Source organism: Triturus cristatus, chromosome 4_2, assembly GCF_964204655.1.
Source record: "Triturus cristatus chromosome 4_2, aTriCri1.1, whole genome shotgun sequence".
Taxonomy (NCBI): Eukaryota; Metazoa; Chordata; class Amphibia; order Caudata; family Salamandridae; genus Triturus; species Triturus cristatus.
Genome location: NC_140586.1, coordinates 928,602,439 through 928,620,372, shown reverse-complemented (window position 1 = coordinate 928,620,372; position 17,934 = coordinate 928,602,439). Strand labels below are relative to the sequence as shown.

The 17,934-nt window shown below is 47.4% G+C and overlaps 1 pseudogene across 1 annotated transcript in view; it reads left to right on the top strand.

Annotated features, from left to right (window-relative positions):
- Nucleotides 1–16,780, top strand: part of LOC146835434 (uncharacterized) — a 105,704-nt pseudogene extending 88,924 nt beyond the window's left edge. The window contains exon 4 of the transcript XR_014960732.1: nucleotides 14,570–16,780. The product of XR_014960732.1 is annotated as an uncharacterized LOC146835434 (transcript). The remainder of the gene's footprint in view (nucleotides 1–14,569) is intronic.
- The last annotated feature ends 1,154 nt before the right edge of the window (nucleotides 16,781–17,934 follow it).

Here is a 17,934-nt window from a genome sequence, read left to right as displayed (position 1 = left end):
CAGAGTGTCCAAAGCATCTAAACCAGCAAAAACGAAATCCATCACAGCATCAAAAATCCAGGTAGCAGAGGCAAAAGATAGGGGAAAAACCCACGCCAAGGATGTCAGGTCTAACACGTGTCCCCTCCAGCTGAAAGTGGGGAGAACTACCACCCTCTTGGGAGTTCTCATCACTAAGGCGGAAAAACCTGGACAGACCATCAGCATTGGCGTGCTCTGTACCGGGACGGTGTTCCACCGTAAAGTCCATTCCCTGTAGGGAGATGGACCACCTCAACAGTTTTGGATTCTCACCCCTCATCTGCATTAACCATCTGAGGGGCCTGTGGTCGGTCTGAACACGGAAGTGAGTCCCAAACAGGTAGGGCCTCAGCTTCTTCAGGGCCCAGACCACAGCAAATGCTTCCCTTTCAATAGCGCTCCACCTCTGTTCCCTGGGAAGTAGCCTCCTACTAATGAAAGCTACGGGTTGGTCCCCGCCCTCGTCGTCCATCTGTGAGAGTACTGCTCCCACGCCTTGCTCTGAAGCGTCTGTCTGCACTACGAACTCACTCGAAAAGTCAGGCGCCTTAAGCACCGGTGCTGTGCACTTTGCAGTTTTCAGGGCATCAAAAGCAGTTTGACAGGCCTCGGTCCAATTCACTTTCCTGGGGTGATTTCTAGAGGTTAGTTCTGTCAAGGGGGCAACAATGGTGCCGTATCCCTTGATGAACCGTCTGTAATACCCGGTGAGTCCTAGGAAGGCTCTCACCTCTGTCTGCATCTTGGGGGGTTCCCAAGCCAGAATGGTATCAATCTTCGCCTGTAGGGGCGCCACCTGGCCGCTCCCCACCGGGTGTCCCAAATACACCACCGATCCCTGGCCTATCTGGCACTTACTGGCCTTGATAGTGAGGCCTGCCTTCTGCAGCGCCCTCAACACTTCACAGAGGTGTTGCAAGTGTTCCTCCCAAGTGGAGCTGAACACAGCAATGTCATCCAGGTACGCGGCGCTGAATTGCTCCAGTCCGGTCAGTACCCGGTTGACCAGTCTCTGGAAGGTGGCAGGGGCATTTTCAATCCAAAGGGCATGACGCGAAACTGGAAGTGCCCCTCCGGTGTGGAAAATGCCGACCTCTCCTTTGCCCCTTCAGTTAAGGCAATCTGCCAGTACCCCGAAGTCAAATCGAAGGTGCTGAGGTACCTGGCAGCTCCCAACCGATCCACGAGCTCATCAGCTCTGGGGCTGGGGTGCGCGTCAGTCTTGGTGACCGCATTGAGCCCACGGTAGTCCACGCAAATCCGAAGTTCTGACGGGCCACCGGGTGTAGCAGATTTCTTGGGAACGAGGACCACTGGGCTAGCCCAGGGACTGCTAGAGGGCTCAATTACCCCTAACGCCAACATCTTGGAAACTTCTTCCATGATGCTGGCCCTGACCTTGTCAGCTACTCTGTAAAACTTCTGTTTCACAGGTAGACTATCTCCAGTGTCCACATCATGGACGCACCAATTGGTGACACCTGGGGTCAGGGAGAACAGGGAGGCAAACTGACCCAACACCTGGCGACAGTCCCTCTGCTGTTCTGGGGTCAGGGTGGGCGAGAGGACCACACCATCCACTGACCCGTCTTGCTCCTTGGTTGCCAGGAGGTCAGGGAGAGGGTCACTATCCTCCTCCCCACCGTCATCGGTAGCCATGAGCATCGTCACTTCAGACCTCTCGAAGTGGGGTTTGAGGCGGTTCACATGCAAGACTCTAAGGGGCTGCCTAGGAGTCTTCATGTTGATCAGGTAGGTCACCTCACTCTTGCGCTCTACCACCTCGTATGGCCCGGTCCACTTGTCACGGAGCGCGCAGAGCTCCACCGGTGCCATCACCCACACTTTCTGCCCAGGATGAAATTCAACCAGAGTGGTATTCTGGTCGTACCATCTTTTCATTTCTTCCTGGCTGGCTTCCAGGTTCTCTTGAGCGAGCTTCCTGAAGCGCTGTGTCTGGTTGCGGATGGCCAGCACATAGCTGAACACATCCTGGGGGGTTTTCCCACGGGACTTTTCCCACCCCTCCTTCACCAGTGTGAGAGGTCCTCTAACAGGGTGGCCATACAGCAGTTCAAAGGGGCTGTACCCTAAGGACTTCTGAGGCACCTCCCTGTAGGCAAACAACAGGCATGGTAACAAGACGTCCCACTTCCGTCTCATGGGCTCCGCTAGGCCCATAATCATACCTTTCAGGGTGCGGTTGAACCTTTCAACCAACCCATTTCCTTGAGGGTGGTAAGGAGTGGTGAACTTATAAGTTACCCCACACTCCTCCCACAGAGACTTCATATACCTAGAGATGAAGTTGGTACCCCGGTCGGAGACCACCTCTCGGGGGAACCCCACGCGGGAAAAGATCCCCATCAATGCACGGCCCACCACGGGGGCTGTGATTGTCCTGAGAGGGACTGCTTCCGGGTACCGAGTGGCGTGATCCACCAAGACCAGGATAAACCTGTTGCCTAAGGCGGTCTTGGGATCCAGGGGCCCTACGATATCAATGCCCACCCGCTCGAAAGGGGTGCTCACTACAGGAAACGGATGGAGGGGCGCCACGCACTTCCCTCCGCTCTTACCACTGGCTTGACAGGTTTGGCAAGACTTACAAAAGGTATCGACGTGCTTCTTCATCTGGGGCCAGTAGAAGTGGGTGACAAGCCTGTGATAGGTCTTGTCTTGCCCCAGATGTCCTGCGAGAGGCACGTCATGAGCCAGACCCAGTAAGAAGTTCCTGAAGCGCTCGGGTACCACCAGCACACGGGCTGCACCGGGCTCAGCAAACTTAGGCTCACTATAAAGTAAGTCATCCTCCCAGTAAATCAAATGTTCCTTGGACCCTAGGCCCGCTGCCTGGTCTGCAGCCTGCTGCCGCACACCAAGGAGAGAAGGGCACTCCTTCTGAGCCTGGCAGAATTCCTCCCTGGAGGGACCACCCTCTTGCTGCCAATGGGTCCGCTCAGGCAATTCCCCCAGTTCGGCCACCTGTTCCCCTGTAGGTTCCAGGGCATCCCCCTCAGGTTCTGCTTCCTCCTGGACCGTGGGGACAGTGGGGGCCGGTTTCCCGCGCCCTCTGCCCCTTCCTCTCCTGACAGGTTCCTGGGCCATTGTTCCAGGCTCCGGTTCTACTAATCCACCCTTACTGGCTGTCATGGCACGTGTGGATACACAGATCCACGCTGGCAGTCCTAACATCTCCAAGTGAGTTCGGTGCTCTACGTCCTTCCATGGAGAACTCGCCAGGCCGTTACCCAACAGACAATCTACTGGCAAGGCATCACTGACACAGACTTCCAAGGTACCAGAGACTCCCCCCCCATGTAAAGGGAACACGCGCCATCTTGCAGAGGCGCACTGAAGTGTCAGCTGCCACTACTGGGCGGAGCACATTGGGAATGACTTGCTCTTCAGACACCCACTGACACCTGACAGATGTCACACTAGCCCCGGTGTCTCTCAGAGCCTCTATCTCCCTCCCATTGATGGTCACCTTTTGCCCGTATTTCTTAGTGTTCGCGGGTATCAAGGTATCCTGGACCATCTCTTGGTCTCCTAACGAGACTAGGGTCATCATAGCTAATCCCTCTTCCCCACTGGAAATCAAATCCCCTCCCAAAGCTACACTAGCTAACCCTGGGACTGGAGCAGCAGCTGGTGCTGGGGGTTTCTTGGGACATTTAGGGGCGATGTGCCCCACTTCCCTACAAGCATAGCAAGTAGGCGGTGGTCTGTTGCCCTTAGGGGGCCAAGACCTCTTAGGCTTGGGGGCTTGGGACTCCTTCTCCTGGGAACTGTTGTGGGGCCCTTTAGAGAACTCCTTACTGTTACCCTTGTCCTCCCCACCTTTCTGCTGGGGACCCTGTCCACCCTTGGCTGGCATACTTACCACCCCTTTGTTGACCCTGGTGCTAGTCCAGCGGTCTGCCTCTTTAGCAAGCTCACTAGGATCAGTTAACTTGCTGTCTAAAAGATGCTGGCGCAGCTCTGGAACACATAGACTACTCAAGTGCTCCCAACAATCAAGTGACACAACCCCACATAATCAGTTACTTTGCTGCCCTTTCTCCAACCTTCCAGTGCACGCGTGTACATACTCACACACTCCACCCAAGTACTCGAATCAAGTTTCTTGAAGTTCCTGAACTTCTGGCGGTACTGTTCTGGTGTAAGCCCATACCTGAGGCATAAGGCCTCCTTCATAGTGGGGTAGGTTAAGGTCCCTGCTGCTTCTAAGGGTGCTAAGACATCCCTCCCAGAGGCCTCAAAATGCTTCCACAACCCTGCTCCCCAACTCTTCTCAGGCACTTCATTCATCTTCAAGGCAAGCTCATAGGATCTAAACCATGCATAGATATCCTCACCCCTCTGATAATTCTGTACCAAATCTTTCGGTATGTATACTTTACCCGCCTGTACTGGTTGTGCGCTGCCACCATTCGGACTGGACTCCACTTGTTTGGCTTTAATGTCCAGCTCCCTCATGCTCAACTCATGAGCCAACTGGAGTTTTCTCTCTTCCAAAGCAAGAGCATTCCTCCTCTCCTCCGCCTCTTTCTCACTGTCAAGGCGCAGTTTCCTTTCTTCCGCTTGAGCTTTGAGCTTAAAAAGTTCAATCTCATGGGCCCTAATCCTCTGATTTTCCTCCAGCTCCTCTGGAGAAAGGCTCCTACTGGAATGGGTGCTGCCAGCCCTAGTCGCTGGCCTATTCACTGGCAGATCATCGGATCCAAATCCGTGCTCCGGTGTGCCATCCCCTCCAGTAGCTTCCTCGGTTGCGCCATTCTTGGCCTCCCATCAGGCACTTAGAGCTTTCTGTAGCTCCGTCTTGTTGGCACCGCCCTTCACTGGGCATCCAAGCTGCTTGCAGAATTGCTTTAGTTGCTCCTTCTTATATTCGAGCAACTTTTTCACTTCGAATTGCAATTCCGACTCCTCACCTACTCCATTCAGAGACATGATGCTTCGTCGATCCTCCAAGAATAGTCTTCGCAAAAACTTCGTGCAATGCAACTGCTTACTAGATTAGTGATGTATGAAGAATCACTGCAGGTCAAGTGCAAATACTGGTTCTAATCCCACCGCTGCCACCAATGTTAGATCTGGGGGTCTCTAGTTGGCAGAGTTATACACCTTAGACCAAATAGGGACCCTTGCTTCTAGTCAGGGTACAGGGACACACACGGTGGATAACCCCTGCTCACCCTCTAGGTAGCTTGGCTCGAGCAGACAGGCTTATCCCCAAGGCAATGTGTAAGGTATTTGCACGTAGACACCACAATGATCCCCCTCCGTAGACCACAAACTTAGACCACACAGGTGAGTTATATCAAAAATAATATATCTTTATCTAGTTTCCACAGTTGAAATCAAGCATCACAAGTTTACACCATATTCGCTTTCTTGGTTGGTCGGGATCGTAAGACGATAGTCTCTAGTCTCTTGCGTGATTCGATACTCACTGAGAATGAATCAGTTCGTAGGCTCTTGTTGTTTAGGCAGCTACGTTGCTCCGTCGGCGTCACTGCGCTCGTTGTACAAAGCGCTCCTCTGGCTGTTCGGTGCAAGGTTTCCACAACTCCCTCGACGAGCCCCCCAGTGACGATGTCGACGTCACCGGAGTCAGCCACTCACAGCGCGGCTTCGTAGAGCAGGGAAGTACGACTCTCGATCTGCTTCAGGCCTCCGGGTCACGGCAAGGCACGTGCCCATGAGCACGTCGGTCTTCTTGATGCGGCAACCGGTGTCAGGCCCGGATCAGCGCGGTACTCTCCAGCAAGACAGAGAGCAGCCAGCCTACTTCACCGGCAGATGTTGAGAAGCTTGGTAGAGCAGTCCACGGTCCCTGCAGCACACAGCAGCGCAGGGGGGGACACAGCAGAGTCTTGGGTTCTGGGCAACCTTTCTATCCCTGGGTTGCGAAACAGGAGGCCAGCTCTTCTCAGGCCCTTGGAGATTCGGTTTAAGACACAGCACACAGCAAAGTCTTGTTTGGTCAAGGGGGTAGAGTCAGCACACAGCAAGACCCCTTCTCCTCCTCAGCTTCAGTTGTACAGCAGAACAGGTCAGCCCTTAGAGCACACAGCAAGGCAATCTTCCTTTAGTTCTTCAGCGGTCCGTCTTTCAGCAGAGGTTCCTCTTGATGGTAGAATCTAAAAATCTGTTGTCAGGGGTCTTGTACTTATACCCCTAAAAGTCTTTGAAGTCTTTGTGCAAGTGGGTCCTGAGCCCGGTCTGATCCAGTTCTGGGTGTTGCTGGAGCACTTTGTTTTCCTGGCTTCTGCCTTCTTTTCAGAGTGAGGGGCAGAGTCATCAGCCGCCCAGCAGTAGGTGGAGCCAGCAGTGTGGCAGGCAGGCACAGCCCTATTCCCTCCCAGGTGCTATCTCCTCCCTCCACTCTACTTGCAAATGTCGCCATTCAGCAGAGGGCTGACTCAGCCAACCTCCTGGGGGATCCCCAGCCCCTGTCACTCTCATGCCAGACAGTCAATCCACAAGCATGCCCAGGCACACAGAAGGGTCAGACAAGAGAACAGCTACTCTCTAAAAAGTACTATTCTCCAGCTCAGGATTTAAAAACAACCTCTCCTAAAAGATGTGTTATTAAATGCTGAGCTCAGGGATATCAAACACTCATGTCTTATCTTGTTCCTATGAGAAGATAGGCGGATAGCCATTGGCACCAGCCTCCCCCATGTTAGCCTATGGAGCAAGATAACCTTGCAGCAGTGAACACACAAAATGGCCGTTGTTCACTGCCAGAACATGTTACCTGCACTAGTACATGCTCTACCTTTTACATACACTGCACCCTGCCCAGGGGGGTACCTTGGGCCTTCCATAGGGATGACTGACGTGTATAAAAAGGGAAGGGTTAGGCCCGGTCAGTGTGGACACTGGCCAGGAGGACATGGCAGTCCGGGGACTGCAGGCAGGCCTGAGGTGGCAGGCCTGAGACACCATTTTAGGGCTACACAGGTGGGTGGCGCAATCAGCGCTGCAGACCCACTAGTAGCATCTGTCATCACCAGCCCTGGCACACACAGTGCACTTTACTAGGGACTTCAGGGTGATACAGATATGCCAATCAGGTATATCCAATCAATATGATATTTTACACAGGGAGCACTTACACTCTGGCACTGGTTAGCAGTGGCAGAGTGTCCAAAGCATCTAAACCAGCAAAAACGAAATCCATCACAGCATCAAAAATCCAGGTAGCAGAGGCAAAAGATAGGGGAAAAACCCACGCCAAGGATGTCAGGTCTAACAGTTATGTTATGTTATTATGACTTGTGTAGCCCACTTATACACTAAGGTGTCTTTGCGCTCCCTGTTTCCATACTATGTTTCAGACCACTGATCTTAAAACAGCCATGTCTTTAGTTGCTTTCTGAACTCAAAGAGGGAGGGAATTTTCCTAAGATATAGTGGGAGGGAGTTCCATTCCTTGATGGTATTGTAGCTGAAACTCTTTGCACCCCAGTTCATTTTTTTGATTCTGACAGTAGGCATCAGATTCCTATTTGCCGATCGTAGAGGTCTATTGGGGGAATTCTATTTAAAAAGGTCCCATAAAAATATCGGACCTTCTTTGTGGAGAGCCTTGTAAGCGATATAAAGCTCCTTAAATTTTACCCGCCGACCGACTGGCAGCCAATGCAGGTCCTTAATCCCTTTTCTAACTGACCGATGCTTGGGGATGTCCAATATGAGTCTTGCAGCAGCATTTTGTACCCTTTGCAACTTCCTAAGGAGAGTGGATTGAATATTGATATATAGTCTGTTGCAATAATCAAGTTTTGATAAGACTAGAGAGGTCACAACCATCTTTCTCGATTTTGAGGGAATGAAAGGAAATATTTTTCTTAAGGTTTTAATAATGAAGTAGGCGGAGGACACCACCTTGGATACTTGGGGCTTCAGGCTCAATTTCTCATCTATAATAACTCCAAGGTTTTTAGCTTTGGTTACAGGAGTAGGAAGGGGGCCGAGATTGTCTGGCCAACATTCAGGGGACCACGGTGGAAAGAGATTACCAAACATGATCACTTCCGTCTTGCTTGACTTTAATTTCAAGCAGTGATTGCTCATCCAGCTACTTAACTTAATCATACAGTCATGAAGCATTAGATAATGATTGATCTCCTTATCTGTCGAGATTACCAACTGGGGATCATCAGCGTAGGAGGTAGGAATCATATTAAAACTTCTGATCAGTGGTGCCAATTCAGCCACGTAAATGTTAAAAAGCGTAGGGCTCAACGAGGATCCCTGAGGAACCCCGCACGGCAGTGAAAAAGGTGCCGACTTGAATATGCCTAGGTGGACAGTTTGGGATCTTTCTGATAAAAAGGATGTCAGTAGGGAGAGGGCTTCTCGTCCTATCCCTATTGTTTTTAATGGTTGGACCAGAAGAGCATGATCTACAGTATCAAATGCTGCGGATAGGTTAAGCAGTATAAGAACTGCTGACCCACCGCCATCTACAGAAGATAGGATTTCTTCCGTAGTTTTAATCAGCGCCCTTTCCGTACTATGATTGGTTCTAAAACCGAACTGGCTATGATCTAGAACCTGACTGTCCACGATAAACGTAGAGAGTTCTGCATTTATAATTTTCTCAATTATCTTTGCAGGCAGAGGAATTCTTGCGTTAGGTCGATAATTGGCAGTGTCGGTCGAATTCAAATTAGCTTTTTTTAAAAGAGGCAAAATACAAGCCTGTTTCCACACAGTGGGAAAAGATCCTTGTGAGATCATCTGGTTAAATAGTATAGACAAATAAGGCCCCATGAATTGACTAATGGTATGTAAAATTCTAGGGGGACAAGGATCTTCTGGTGATCCTGATGTGGCCATGGAAACAAGTTTAGCTATTTGAGTTGCCGATGTGGGAGTAAACTTAAGAAAAAGTGGTTTTGGAGTGTCATCTCGCTCTAAATTAGTGTGTGAATTAGAGTGGGCAAAATGATAAAAAATTTGATCCACCTTAGATTTAAAAGTGTGAGCGAGTACATCACAAAACTCTTGACTATGATTAGCAGACTCCTGTTTCACACCTGAGGTCAGATGTTTTACAGTTTGAAAGAGTTCTTTGATGGAATTACCAGCTTTTTCTATTTGTGATGTGTAATATTGGCTTTTCTCTGAAATCAACTTTTTTTTTTAAATCTGAGAGCATAGCTTTATACTTATCCTTTTCTAGTGCACCACAATGTTTTCAGCATAATCTTTCTTGCCTTTTGCAAGCCTGTTTGTCTAGTCTAAGAGCTTCCGAGAACCACGGAGCTGAAGGTGTTTTCCTATTTTTATTGATCACCATAATAGGAGCACGTTTAGAGCAGTTTAACTCTAACCATGAGGTGTAGTTTATGGCTGAGGATTCTGCCTCTAGCTCCAAGTCCGGCTGACTTTGGGCTAAATTGTCCACAAGAGACAAAGGATCAATTTTGTGCCAGGATCTAGCATTGGTCCTGGTATGGGCAGTGTTAGTGGAGTTGGATCTAAGGAGCTTATATCTAAAAAGAATTGCATGATGGTCAGACCAAGTTAGAGGAAGAGTAGATATGTTGGAGATGGCAGGATTGTTGACAAAAAGACCATCTAGGGTATGCCCTGCTAGATGCGTATGTTTTTGTACAAGCTGTCTGAGACCTAGTTCTGATGTCAGTTCTAGGAGCTCCGTTGTGTCTTTATCTTCCAGCGCTTCTAAATGAAAGTTCCAGTCTCCCAGAATCGTAAAGAAATTAAATTCGAGACTTAGCTCTAATAGTGAATTTAAGTTAGCCAGAAAGTTCAATCTAGGACCAGGAGGGCGGTAGATCAGTAGACCGTTGATTGTATGTTGTCCCTGTGTTGAGATTTAAAAAAGGAAAGCCTGGCAGTTAGGTGAACAGATAACTGAGCAGTGGGAGCTTAGCTCCATTCTTTGTATTACCGCCAGACCACCACCTCTAATCAGTTGTCTGTCATGTCTGAATACTTTATTGCCATAAGGGACTGTAATATTAAAGTCCGGTTCAGAGGTGGCATTGCCCCATGTTTCTGTTATGAACAGTATATCAATTTTGTTGTCAGTGATAAGATCGGCGATTTCGTAACTATGTTTAATAAGCGATCTTGCATTTATAAGAGCTAGCTGTAGTTCACTAAACACTGGGTTGATTTAGTTGATTTTCCACTTTTAAATTTGTCATTCAGTAAATAGAATGGTCAAATGATATGTATATTAGATAGCATCTCCGTATTTAATATGCCAACATGTTGCCAATTTCTGCCATAAGAGAGAGACTCTCTTGCAAACTAATGGCAAATGTGTTTATATTTACTGTATTAAACATAATCAGTGGTACATCAGTTGACAAACTTCTGCCCTTCTACAAACATACCATGAATTTGGGGCCACCTTCTTCCATCATGTTACACAAAAGCCATAGCATGCAGGATTCTAGTTTCTTACACATACTGATGAAACACCTAGAATTTGCTCACTAGTTTTTAGGTCTCGACCTTGCTATCGCGTAAGCGATCGCAAAGCGAGACTATAGAAAGCGGGTTTGAAAAGTGCTCCCAAAAAGCGGATTGCATGGCTAGCACGCGCACAATCACGCGCATCGTGCCGCCATGCAATCCGCCTTTTGGGAGCACTTCAAAGGGTCCGCTCCCTCTCCTGGAATGCGCTCCCCCGCCCCCAAGCGCACGCTCGCCACGCTCCGCCGGGCTTGTTTTTTAATCCTGCGATGAATACTTGCAAATGGCGCCTCGTTCTTTTCTTCAAGGAGTGTGCATTTTCTCTTTTATCAGGAGCTAAAAGATATTTAAACGTGTGGCGCGTTCTGGGTGAAGCGTGCAGCAGTTTGGGATTAACCCTTGCAGGAATGTGATTCTGGAGACAGCTCCAGATGGCAGGGATTTGCATGTAACCTTTGACCTCTCCTCCGTACTCCACAGGTCGAGCAATTCACAAACGTTTTCGCAGACAGTGTGACTATCAAACGTGAGGGGTTGCTAAAACTCTCGCCCCCCAACCCACACACACAAACATACACCCACAATGAAAGGCCTGGACCTAAGTGCAAGCAGGCGCTGCAAACCCTCGCGCGGTAAGCAGCTGCGCCCCAAATCTCATTTTGTCTATGAATGACGGTTCGGCTTTTTTGAAAGACTGAATATGCAATAATTACTCAAGCTGATCTGCACACAAGCAATGTATACAAAGTCAGTATACAAATATGCTTTTCGTTTCTCCCTGTTTACAAAGTTGGGCAACTTAGCTGATCGACTGTATTCTCCATAGTTTTTGCAACAAAAAAAATCTCTTACAAAAAATGGAGCTTATCATGTTACCTTACAATCTCCTTGTTTTTTTTTATTGAAAAAAAAACACTGAATGTTTAAAGATTGGGAAGTAAAACAATCCCACTAAATTGTATTTTAATTCCTTCACAAATCGCATGTTTCCCCCGAGCTGCCTCAGCGCTTGTTGCTCATCACATGGGAGAGTGCGGTTTCTACTGCAAAGACTTCGAAGTGGCGCCTCGTTGTTTCTTCAACGTTTTCTCTTTTTCAAACTTTCATTTTTATTTGTAGTTGTTACTTCAAAGTTGGTGCAACAAATCAGAAAGTGGGCTTCACAGTGCCAGCCATGCCCGGTTTGGCAGTCTCCGGCAGCCTGGGTTTTGTCATATCTGCCTGCATTTTTACCTCACCCCGTCTCCCTCCCCAGCCAGTGTTTGCTTACCCTGTGCCCTATTATTTGCATGTGTTTGACAGGTCTGGCCACACCTCTCAGTCTATAATTACATCGTGAGCTTGGTCGTTATTTGCATCGGTTTACGCATTTCTGCCTGTATTTATTTACATCTCACTCAAGCTGTGCTTGGTGATTATTTGCCAATGTTTGCACAGATATTGCGGAGTATCACTCACTTGTTCACCTTACAAGTACAACATTCTTACATATTGGGGCTCTCAGCGAGACCCTCACCGATTCAATTGACATATTTTGCCCTGGGAAACAAATTAACCGTTTTGTGTTTGTCCGTCACTGTAATCAACACGTGTTGCGATTAGCTCCTCAAATAAAGTATACAGAATGATGAAAGGCTGCCTGGACGTAAACAGAATTTAAGGCCATCAGAGTGCACGCTGAGTTTGCAAGGTAATCCACCTTCAAGCTGTCTGGCAGAAAATATGTTGGTTTCCCTTTAAATTCTGGCCCACATAAAGCACCTCAGTCTGACGGGGAGATACGACACGCTTCGCTCGAAAAGGAATGTCAAAACAGTACCTTTCTAAGGAGCCAGGTGTGCGCTGCATACATTATTAAGTGGCCATCTATGCAATTTAGTAACAGCGGACGGCCCCGGACCCTGCATCCCCCACCACCCACTGGAAAAGTTCCCGCCTTTCATCACAGGGCCTCTCTTGGAACCCCCGCATTTGACACGGTTTCTCCTCACAGGCACTGGAGGAGCATCAAGGGCGTGTGTGTCCCGCCCCAGGGGCTCTCAGAGGTGCATTGTGGGCTGTGCGCGCGCTAACTGGGTAACACAATACACATGTCCCGCTACTGCCCCGGGGCTTCCATTCATGAGGAAGCTTTCTCCTACCCCTGCTGTGCTTTTTAACCCTGATCTGCCATGGGTTTGTGGGTACCCCCCTACGATTTCGGTTTCTGAAGACCAGACACTGTTTTAGCCGAGCCGGCGGTAGGAATAACTTCTCGCCATGCGCGGTTGGCAGTAAATAGGCCCGGGCACCAACATAAAAGCGGCCTGTGCCACAGCTGACTGAAGAGAGGGCACTCCCGTGCATCCAGCTATGGATTTTTGTGAGTTCCCAGATTTACTAAAGCTAGGAAACCTGGAAATAAGTCAACAAGCTATGCCTATATCTTTCTCCTCATTATTTCCCTTTACCATGTGTGCCTTCGTTTGCAGCTCGAGGCGGTTTTAACTTGCACAGACTCGCTGCTTAGGTTTGTACAGACTCACTGTATAGGTTTTTTGCGAGCTGTGGACGGCTATGCATGTGTTCTTGCTGTAGGCAATGTGTGTGGTAATATCAGGGAAATCCACTGTGCAAGCAGACCGGGCCACATACAGACCCATCAGACTACCCCAACCCTGTCACAATGGGCCGTCAACCAGGGCCTCTGGTGGCGCGGGCGGGGCCGGTTAACAAACATCGTTTTTCACTGGGTGGACAGAAATGTGCCACCCTTCTACTGATCAACGAAACGATGCAGCAGGGGTCTTTCCAAAGTCCCCAGACGGCATCCTCGATGATCTGCCTTTGAACACAAACATCACCCCCCTCCTCCCCCTTACCAGAATCACCGGCTGGTGCCAAGTTGTTTGTTGGGGTGGGGAGTGGGGGTGTGGCAGCAGGGGGTGACAGGTATCTGTGAGGGCAAGGAAAGCGGTTCATAGGGTGTTAACAGCGTCTGCAACACGTTGTGAATGATTGGAGGCGTGTTCGACTGAATGTAAATGTAAATGTCAAGGTACTTATAGAGCGCACTGTCACCAGACGGCCACCTTGCGGTGTCGCCTTTGCAGTTTCCTGGCGCTGATACCGCTGTGGAACCCCTCCTGGCTTTCCCTGTGAAGTGTCCAGTCCTGGGCACCCCCAGGGTGAAGCCAGGCATCCTTAGCGCTGTTGGGGCCGGTGTGGAGGCTAAGCAAGCTATTGCCCAGAGTTGCAGCGTGGGGCCCGTGATTAGAATAGGCACCGAGGCGAGAATAGACAGGTCCGAGGAAATTGAGCCCGAGCCCCGCCGAGGCGGGAATCGAGCCCTGGTCCCTGGTCCCTGGCCAGAACTCTGCTTCAGGGTCTGCCGCTCTAACCATTGAGCCACACTCCTCCACGAATCACTGGAGCCAAGGTAGAGGAACTGCTGCTCGCAGGGCCCGACCTTTCTGCAGAGAGCTCCGTGAGGCCCCTGAAGTTTGGCACCCAGGGCCTGGGCCCAGCTCGCCTACCAAAAGCCGACCCTGGTCGCATCTCACTTTCATGGAAACAGTGAGAATAGCACCGCCTCTACTACAAGTAAATATGAACAAGCATTTGCAATGCAATAGGTCTCGCATTTACGCAAGCTTGAGCTATTACCATTGCAAATAACAATGCCTTTTATTTTTGTTTTAAAAACTTTAATAAAGGGCATTGTCATTTACAATACCAATAGCTTAAACTCAAGTAACTGCGAGACATATTGCATTGCAAATGCTTGTTTCCCTTCATTCTCTTGTGGTGTGCTGGATAAAAAGCACTGAAAAGTAAATAGTCAGTGCGTGTATCAGCCATTGGAACATGGAAAGGTGCATGGTACAATTACTCAATCGGTCACAAGTATGTGTAGCTTCAGTTCTTTTCACTCCAAAGACCTATTTCTCTGCAGAGTCTGAGATCATTTTAGTCTCCATATAAACCAAAACATACAATTACCTGCATGACTACAACCAGAGCTGTTAATGGTTCATTATTCTTGTATGCGGTGTCTAGTGCATAGAAAGTTATTGACTTCTCTTATTTTTGTCAATAGGTTGTCTGGCACAAAAAGAAGAAAGCAAAGAAGATGCTTCTGCTGAATGTGGCCAAAGATCTGTATATTGGAAAGAGATTTGTGAAAGAGAAACCCTTGAAACCTTAATTTATTTTAGAATAGGGTGACTTAGTGAGTGAGAAACGAGGAATCCGATTTTGAAAGTTAGATTCGAGAGTATGAGAAAAATTGGTGGATGTAAAACTGTGTTCTTGTCAGTCAAACAAATAGACACATTAGAAACCAATTCCAGGTAACAAATGAATAACTATCCCAACCATAAAAACAAAAGTCACAAATGTTAATGTTTTACCTGAGCGCCATGAATGTAAATGTCCTAAGGAGTAAGTAGCTCACATAGATGTATCAATGCTTTATTTGTAAGGCATAACTGATTCGGTAAGGAGGAACAAATTTGGGAGCTCTGAGGCTATATTGAGAATTATTTCTTCCTTGTCATGTATAGACAATAATCAACTTGTAGACAGTAATAACATGGATAAATCTTATCAGTTCACTGAATGTTTGAGAAAGTTCACATGTAAAGAAAATCTTGCTATCCATCAGAGAACGCATACAGGAGAAAAACCTTATCAGTGCACTGAATGCAATAAATGCTTCAGTCAGAAGGCAAATCTGATTCGTCATGGGAGAGTACATTCTGGAGAGAAACCTTATTGTTGCACTGAGTGCTGGAAAAAGTTTAGTAGGAAGGAATATCTCATTGTCCATCTTAGAACACACACAGGAGAAAAACCATATGCATGCACAGAATGTGGAAAAAGGTGCAGTGGATCACAGGCGCTCAAAAGCCATCTGAGAACACATACAGGAGAGAAACCTCATCAGTGCAGTGAATGCGGTAAATGCTTCAGTCAGAAGGCACATCTAATTTGTCATGAGAGAATTCATTCTGGAGAGAAACCTTATTGCTGCACTGAGTGCTGGAAAACATTTAGTCAAAAGGGAGAACTCACTGTCCATCTGAGAACACATACAGGAGAAAAACCATATGCATGCACAGAATGTGGACAAAACTACAGTAGATCGGGTGCTCTCAAAATACATTTGAGAACACATACAGAAGAGAAACCTTATCAATGCACTGAATGCGATAAATGCTTCAGTGGGAAGGCACATCTAATTTATCATCAGAGAATACATTCTGGAGAGAAACCTTATTGCTGCACCGAGTGCTGGAAAAAATTTCGTCAAAAGGGACATCTCATTGTCCATCTGAAAACACACACAGGAGAAAAGCCATATGCATGTACAGAATGTGGAAAAAAGTGCAGTGGATCACGGGCGCTCAAAAGACATCAAACAACACATACAGGAGAGAAACCTCATCAATGCAGTGAATGCGGTAAACGCTTCAGTCAGAAGGCAAATCTAATTTGTCATGAGAGAATACATTCTGGAGAGAAACCTTATTGCTGCACTGAGTGCAGGAAAACGTTTAGTAGAAAGGAATATCTCAATGTCCATCTGAGAACACACACAGGAGAAAAACCATATGCATGCACGGAATGTGGAAAAAGATGCAGTAGATCACAGGCGCTCAAAATACATCTGAGAACACACACAGGAGAAAAACCATATGCATGTACAGAGTGTGGAAAAAGGTACAGTGGATTGGGGGTGCTCAAAATACATCTGAGAACACATACAGAAGAGAAACCTTATCAATGCACTGAATGCGGTAAATGCTTCAGTCAGAAGAGTATTCTGGTTGTTCACATCAGAACACACACTCAAGAGGCGTCTTATGAGTGTGCTGAATGTTTGAAAAAATTCCTACATAAAGGAAGTCTCATTAACCATCAACGGATACATACTGGAGAGAAACCTTATCGGTGCACTGAATGTGGGAAAAGCTTTGGTCAAAAGATCGATCTTTGTCGCCACCAAAGTACACATACAGGAGAGAGACGTTATGCATGCACTGAATGTGACAAACGATTTGGTTACAGGTGCTCACTTGTTATTCATTGGAAATCGCATACCGGAGAGAAACTTTATCAATGCTCTAAATGTGGGAAACACTTCATTCAGAAGTCACATCTAATTATACATGACAGGTTGCATACTGGAGAGAAACCTTATCACTGCCCTGAGTGTTCAAAAACCTTTAGTCGCAAGGGAACACTCAATGTCCATCTCAGAACACATACAGGAGAGAAACCATATGCATGCACCGAGTGTACAAAAAGATACAGTGGATTGGGTGCACTCAAAATTCATCAGAGAACGCATACAGGAGAAAAACCTTAATGCACTGACTGGAAAAATCTCTGCTTAGAAGGTGTATCTTATCAGCCGCAAGAGAACACATTTAGGTGAGAAGATGTATCACTGCACAAAATGTGAAAAAAATATTCCTTCACAAGGAAACTCTTATGCACCACCAGTGAATACTTACTGGAGATAAACATCATCATTGCACTCAGTATCAGAAAAGCTTCAGGGACAGGACATTAATTTTTTAGCATGTGAGAACACACTGGTGAGAAACCTTATGATTGCCCTGAATGTGGGAAAATCTTCAGCCACAAAAGATACCTCATTAGGCACCAAAGAGCACATACAGAGTAAAAGCGTTACCAAAGCGCTGAATGTGGAAAAAGCTTCCTTTAAAAAATTCAGCTCAATACTCACCAGAGAACATATACTGGAGAGAAACCTCACCCGTGTATTGAATGCGGAAGATGCGTCATTCATAAGGGGTCTGTTATTAATCATCAGAGAGCACATACAGGTGAGACTCCTTATCAGTGCAATGAATGTGGGAAAAGCCACTGCCAGGTGACACATCTCATTATTCATGAGAAAACTCGCGTGTCTGAGAAACCTTACGAATGCACAGACTGTGGTAAACAATTCAGACAAAAGAGTCCTCTTATTATCTATGCAGTAACACATTCTGGTGAGAAACCCTTTAAATGCAATGAATGCGGAAAAAAATTCAATGAGAAGAAAAATCTCATTTGTCATGAGAAAAAACATGCATAATTAAAGAACTTGACTGAGCATGATGCTAATAGAAAAGTTTAATTACTACACACAAAAACGGAGAGGAGTACAGTAGTAAATGAAATCACATTCAGAAGAGCGCTTACAGTGAAGTGGATTATATAATGTGTGACAGTAACTTCACTGTGGTATCCCTGTGCTAGAGAACATTTATAACCTCAACAAAGTGAAACAGTCCCTGCATTATAAACAGCCAGGGTTTGAGTCGTTTCTAAAATGAAAGGTGGTTGGCCATTTTTTTCAAAAGGGGGGGGTCAAAGCAAAAGCGAACCAGCAACATGCTATGAGGTCGGAAAAGGTATGCCTCTTGGACTGGTCTTTTTAATGCATGG